This window comes from Lactuca serriola, chromosome 9 (genome assembly GCF_051521515.1).
Source record: "Lactuca serriola cultivar US96UC23 chromosome 9, Lser_US96UC23_V15, whole genome shotgun sequence".
NCBI lineage: Eukaryota > Viridiplantae > Streptophyta > Magnoliopsida > Asterales > Asteraceae > Lactuca > Lactuca serriola.
Window position 1 is genome coordinate 12,168,558 of NC_136416.1, and position 7,204 is coordinate 12,175,761.

At 28.9% G+C, this 7,204-nt stretch overlaps 1 long non-coding RNA gene across 6 annotated transcripts; it reads left to right on the top strand.

Annotated features, from left to right (window-relative positions):
* The first annotated feature begins 589 nt into the window (after window positions 1-589).
* Window positions 590-4,322, top strand: LOC145076662 (uncharacterized). Of its 6 annotated transcripts, XR_013692747.1 has the most exons (7): window positions 590-1,614; window positions 1,783-1,851; window positions 1,991-2,073; window positions 2,842-2,891; window positions 2,966-3,030; window positions 3,314-3,395; window positions 3,969-4,321. It is a non-coding gene; the product is annotated as an uncharacterized LOC145076662 (long non-coding RNA). The 6 variants fall into 6 exon arrangements; XR_013692750.1 differs by having other exon boundaries at window positions 2,970-3,395; window positions 3,969-4,322; XR_013692746.1 differs by having other exon boundaries at window positions 2,966-3,395.
* Window positions 4,323-7,204: the final 2,882 nt, after the last annotated feature.

The window sequence follows — 7,204 nt, forward strand, 5'->3', positions numbered from 1 at the left end:
AACTTATTTTTTCTTTAATACATTAAATTCATTTATTATTCTAATTTCAATATTAAAAATTAAAAATTAAAATTAAAATGCATAATCTATTTACTTAAACCGAATGTAAAACTTTATCTCTTTATTAGAATATAATTTTAAAATTAAAATATCTAATGAACTCAAAAAAGTTTGGCCAAATAACCAAATAACCACAAACAAGATATTTTTAACTTATATCTTATAATTAGTAAATACTCAAATAAATATAATATAAGTAATGAATATTGGATAATTCAATAGGTTTTAAATAAATAACTTTTTGTCTTTCTAAAAATAATGATATTTACTAATGACCTTTTATTTATAAATATATTAAATTAATTGACACAAATATCATTCTTATTATATATATATATATATATATATATATATATATATATATATATATATATATATATATATATATATATATATATATATATATATGAGCCCCTTAGGGAACAATACCTTGCTGTCATTGGCTGAATTTTTTTTTTTTTTTAATTTTCTGCTTATTTATATAACTATTAATCCTGAGGCCTTATGTATCAAATTGCTACGTGTTAGGTTCAACTTACTACGTGTTATGTTTTGCACCCACATCTCTCTGCTTCCACTTACAGACCTACACCTCTCAGCTTCAAATTAGATTCACCGTCTCTGCTTCTTCTTTTTCCCTCGGTCCACCGCCTCCATCGTCAGATTCGCCGTTGCAAAATCTACCACCATGGACGACCGTTCTCCGATGCCTCCCCTGATTCACCTCCGTATAACCACTCAGATCCTCAAACAAACCACTACCATCTTATCCATCCACCACCACCACCACCTCCTCATCTTCATCTTCCTCTTATTTCTCATCCTCTCCCTCCATTCCAACGTCGAAATTGCCACTCACTCCCTTGCTTCCTTCATCGACCATGACCCTTCCATAAAATCACTCTTCTCTCGCCTCCACATATCTTTTAATCCCCCCCACCCGCCATCACCCACCATCATCGTCGTTGGCCTTTCCTCCAGCTCGCCCATGTTGGAACCCTAGATGATGATTTCTTCTCTGGATGGCACCTCATTCATAGTTGACTTCTTCGATCCCTAACGAGGGTTCTCTAATTTCATATCCGATAATGGAATTAGGGTTTCAGAGATTGTGCTTTCTCATGCTAAGATTTCTTTCAAAGCATTTGAGGCAATCGAGATTGAAGAAAAGATAAATACTGGTAATACCAACTCTCCTCCAATGATTAAAGAAAATGAGTGATACCATTCATGATCTGCAGCTTTTTCTCAAGAGGTTTGAAGTAGAACATCTTGAAATGATTGCCTTATTATTTGTTCTCGGTGTGTTATCTGCTTCATACGCAATATGATTGATTTTCTGCCAGAATAATCAGCTCACTTTAGCCTTCCTCGACTCCTTTCTTCTATCCAAACTTATATATCTCATGTTTATGTATTTAGGGTTTTAATTACTGATATAGTAAGATTGTTACCTGTAACTAAATGGGAGGATCGGAGAATTTTTACAGTTGGTCGTTCTAATTTGAAGTTCACAAAGCTTAGGATTGGAGTTCTTTCATTGAGCAAAACCAGGTAATGGAACAACTTTAATTCAATGGTATGATAACTTTGATTATAATTTGAAACATTCGGTCACTACCTATTTGTTAAAAGTTTTCCTATTTTTTGTTTGAAAGTTTAAAAGAATTTTGTTTTATTAATTGTTGATAAGAATCAGTTTTATATTGATCATGATTGCAGGTAAATGTATCTTATTTGGATACAGTGGTGTGATAAAAGTATCGTCATCATATTGAAAGAAATAGCGAGGTACATTTGATTATTTCACTTCTTTATCTTCATTTTTTTAAATTGTATCTTAATTTTTTTTAATGAAATATTGGTTTTGTTCTTATAAAAGCTCATTGTATATGTATATGTTGCCATTTGCTTCAATTTGCCCAAGCAGAAATTGGTAAATTATTTTATGCACCAAAAGTAAAGACCATAAAGGAGTTGACACCGGTATGGACATGACAGAGGATAAATGAGGTAAATTACACATTTCTTTTATAAAACTCAGAAAATGGGATGTTTCCCATAAATAACATGGATTAGGCCACCATTTTTCTTTGTTTTAGAGTTTTTAGAGTTCCGACACTTTTGAATTTTTTTCTTCATATTGATTTTATTGTTAGTATTTTATTGTGCTTATGACTGCCCAGACTGTTTGAATTCCAAATCAAAAAAATACATCTAATGGAAGAAAACAGTAAGTAGTCTTACTCTAAACCTTGTCACTTACCAAAAAAAATAGTGAAAGATAATTTATTTTTGGTTATTTTTTAGGTTTAAACACGTATTTTTATACTTTATGCAATAAACTTGAATCTTGAGTGACAAATTAAAACGGAACTGCATAATTCATTTCAAACACCATTTGTTATATAAATTGGTGAAATGATGAAACATAGTTGCATAAATATGTATTTTGCTATTATTTTAACTATTTTCTTACATAAGCGAACACTAAACAAGTATATATAATGAATCGTGCAGAGCCAAATAAAATGAAAATAAACTATCGTTCATGTACATATAAGCTCCATTTTTTTGTCAATTATAATTGGTTACTTTCTATGCTTTTTATATAACATCTTCACATGCAATTTCAATCAGGAAATTAGGATAGATCATGGTGTATAATTTCCATGAAATTAATTCAATTCATCTTTATTTTATTTATTTATTTATTTTTTTATAATTTCATTTAGCATGTACCTTTTGGTTTTGACTGTAATTTTTGTTGATGTTATTTAGGTAAATGTACCTGGTACTATTCCTGAAAAGATCAAGAAGAAGATGTTCATGTAAGTTCAACATTGAAATATATTGGGCAATTTTGGTTTTAACATTTTTTGTTTTAACTGTAATTTGATTTCAGCCAGGCTTACAGATTGTCATTGAATAACCAATTGGAATATTGAAATATACTGGAGTAGCTAAAGGGTTAGATGTTGATTCTTCTTCAGTTTCTCTCACTTTGTTGATTTTTATTAAATGTAATCTTTATGTTTTTATTATGTCAATTTTTATACAAGAAACCAGCATTCACCAGAGTTCATATTTTGAAAAGAAATGTAAAAAATAACCAAATTGTAGTTCATATTTTGAAAAGAAATGTAAAAAATAACCAAATTGTTGTTGACGTACTTGGATTTAAAAATATAATATGAATTATACTCATAATTTAATGATGCAAATATTAAATTTCATGTTTGTGTTTTTTTAGGAATGTGAGTAGGTGGAGATCCAATTTGGTAGGGCCCACCAAATCAGAAATTATCATTCTTTCGTTGGACATCCTTTATTTGGTAAATCAATCATTTATCCTAAATGATTAAAAAAATAGTAAATTTCTATAAAAATGTTTGATTTTATGCTCATTTACAGCAGCGTACTTTATAAAAAATAAGTTTTTATGACATTTTAAGATGGTTTTTGGAAAAATGTTTTATTTTATGCTCAATTATAGCAGCATGCTTTATAAATTTTAGTTTTTATGACACTTTCAGATGGTTTCTGAAAAAATGTTTAGTTTTATGCTCATTTATAGCAGTGTAGTTTATAAAAAATAGTTTTTATGACATTTTATGATGGTTTTTGGAAAATATGTTTGATTTATGCTCATTTATAGCAGTATAAAATGGGTTTTGGAAAAATGTTCGATTTTATGCTCATTTATAGCAGTGTACTTTATAAAAAGTAGTTCTTATGACACTTAAATATGGATTCTGGAAAATTGTTTAGTTTTATGATCATATATAGAAGTGTTCTTTATGAAAATTAGTTTTGATGACATTTAAAGATGGATTCTGGAAAAATGCTTGATTTTATGCTCATTTCTAGCAATATACTTAATAAATTACTTTTTATGACATTTAAAGATGGATTCTGGAAAAAATGAAGCCCATGAGATGTTGAAGGTGGCTCATTTAAAGTATGATAATGCTTCAGATGCTCTGATGAAGAAGGCACGGGAGGTGGCACACAAATTTGGTGATAAATATGATTAGGTATTGAAGGGCGATCTTGGTTTCGGCTTCTCCTTCTAATCTAAAAGGCTAGAGAATGATATTCGCAACAAATGCATTTGCAGTCTTTAATGATTCAAATATATCATGTAAAACATTAACAGTTTATCCATAAGATGCACCATCTACCTAGAGAAAACAAAAGAAAGCTTTAAAGAAGTTATAAAATCATAATTTAATAGCAACCAATATAATATATATGAGTCTATATGTGTATATTTTTAAAAATCCCTTTTTTTACGTAGTTGAAGAGTTTAGTGTAGGTAAGAGTTAAGGAATATAGAAAAAGTTATAAAAGAAAGATTTTGAAGTAAAATGCTATGATAGACAAATAAACACAACTATATTGTTATTTCTTGCAAAAAAAAAAAAGCAAAAAACCTTATTAGTGTTGTACATTGACAGAGTTTCCCCTCGAGCAAGAGCATTTTAATTTGATTCTTTGTAAAATTACCAACATTTAACATTACATTTTCTTAAAGCAACATGGGAAAAGTTAGAGCCAGTATGTATAAAGCATTGTAAAGTTTGTTGTTATTTTCTATTTTTTAATAAAAGGCTATGAAATACCCTTTAACCCCCGCAACTCCAACACCCGCAACGCTTGATTGTTCCCTAGTTTATATAAATGTTAAACATGTTTATCTTATAAGAATTCTCATGATACCATTTAATAATAATAATTACTTTTTTCAATACTAATTGTAAATGTTTATTTCATAGCTAATAACAATGACTTAAATATTTTTAATGAAATATTAAGATATTAACTTTATTACGTCAAATATCTTTCATATTATTTTATTTTATATATGTAAGTGTTAAACCTATGTTATCTTATAAGAATTTAAGTAAAACGGTTTAACAATAATAAATATTTTTTATAATACTAACTGACAATGTTTATTTGATAGTTAATGACAGCAAATTTAATATTTTGAACAAAATATATTTCTTATTAGTTATCTGTATAGCTATGTTCTAGTGCAACAAGTGGGGATTCGCCTAGTATCTATAATAATAAAGTACAATTCCAAGCTCCATATTGATTTGCAACTCTCATCTCACAATTCCAAGCATCATATTGATTTGAAACTTCTATGTATTTCATGTTCTTTATATTAATGATTATAATGTTAAATAAGTATAGGTAATAACATTATATTCCATACTTGGTTACTCATAATTTATTTTTTCTCTTTTTATTTTTTATTTTTTTTGTTATGGAGAGTGCATGAATATAAAACAATGTTGTACCCATTTGATGTCTAAAAGGAAGATTTTGATGATTTAATATGTCGGGGCGACACAATCTTCTTTTAGAATTACGATTTCTCATTCAAACAACTTAGAGGTGTTCAATTTGATGTAATTGGTGGATTAAAAAGGATTTATAGTTAAATGAAACATCATACATGAATAGAAGAATTTTTTGAAATATTTTTGTAAATATGCATGATTACATGTGTAAAACCATGATTTTTCACCTCATTTTTTTATTTTAAAAACATTATTTAAAAGATTTAAGCTACCTGTACTAATGCAAAGCCACAACAACAAACAAAGAACCAAGTGTCAGCATCAACATAATGAGTCAATCCCAAGCACATGGGTAGGAACATAAACATACTTTATACAATATGTTTATTCATGCGATCACTCGCATCATTCAACATTCATCGATTATTATTATTATTATTATTATTATATATTGCATATATTAACCTGTACATTCTTTTCATCGTGATAATTATTTTTATTTTCTTCACTATAATTATTTTTAATGTCCCTACCATTTGTATATTGCTAGCTGTGAGAAAAAGGGATATCCTGAGATATCTAGGACAAGGTTTACTAACTTAAAACTTGAGATAAACATAACAATGGAGGCAAATAATATATTTAAGTCAAGTTTGGATAAAACTAGTCAAGCCTTGAAGATACAAAGCAACAAAGTATTCAAGTAACTTAATAATAAATTAGAATATGAACATCAAGAGGAACTTAAGAACAAAGAGAATGATATGATATGATTGAATGAATGATTATTTATTGATACTTCAAAGAGTATGAAAGGGTAAGGAAATTACATGGGGGTGATGGTACTATTTATACTAAGTTAGAACCAATCACATAATGAGACAATTATATTACAAAGTAAACTGTAGATCAACCACCTGACATAACATTATGGTTGACCTTGTGTCGTACAGGTGCTATAGTAAACAAGACAAAATACTTATGGAAAAAATAATACTAGCCTTTGGATCATTCAATCATCTTCTTTCTCAGAAATCTTCACTTCATCGGAAACTTGTAACTTCTGATAAACAACCATCTTGGAATCCAATATGCCTCAGATTTTCAAAGGATCACTTGTCATGTACTAACACTAGCACCGCCTATCATTGCTATTTTAAATATATAATACATATATTAATATGGACACTATTTTCATCACCATAATTATTATATTATCTTCGTCACTATAATTACTTTTAATGCCCATCACTACATCTGTCTAAAACGTCGCTAAATCCCCAAAGAAATATCTCATTCCCTACTAATGTGACATGGCGACCTAGTGCACTAAATGGGGGATGATTCCCACCTATAACACTGTCCTATTGGATTTGGTTTGTAAGCCCATAACTATAACTGTGATGTACTTGACCTGCTTGTAGCATGATCCTTTTCGTTTGCCTTCACTAGTGCAATTTGATAGGATGGAATTTAGAGCATAAGGTTATTTATGATTTATTAATATATTACAAGTATAATATATTAATATGAAATCATATTATTTAATTAGTATTGGTCAAGAATTAATTTGGAATTAATTTTGAGGTCAAAATAGACTAATTAAATATATGTGTATTGATTATGTAAATCGATGATTCTTATAGTGTGGGTCAATGATCCATGATTTGTAGATGGGCTAAACCAATGAGATAATCCATGGAGGTTAAACCCATGGAGAACAAGAATGTGGAACGTCATGGAGCATTAGGGTTTGCATGAATGTAACCCTAGCACTTGCCACACTATTAAATGGATTCCCTAGAGGGTGAAGTTGATTTTGTGCTACT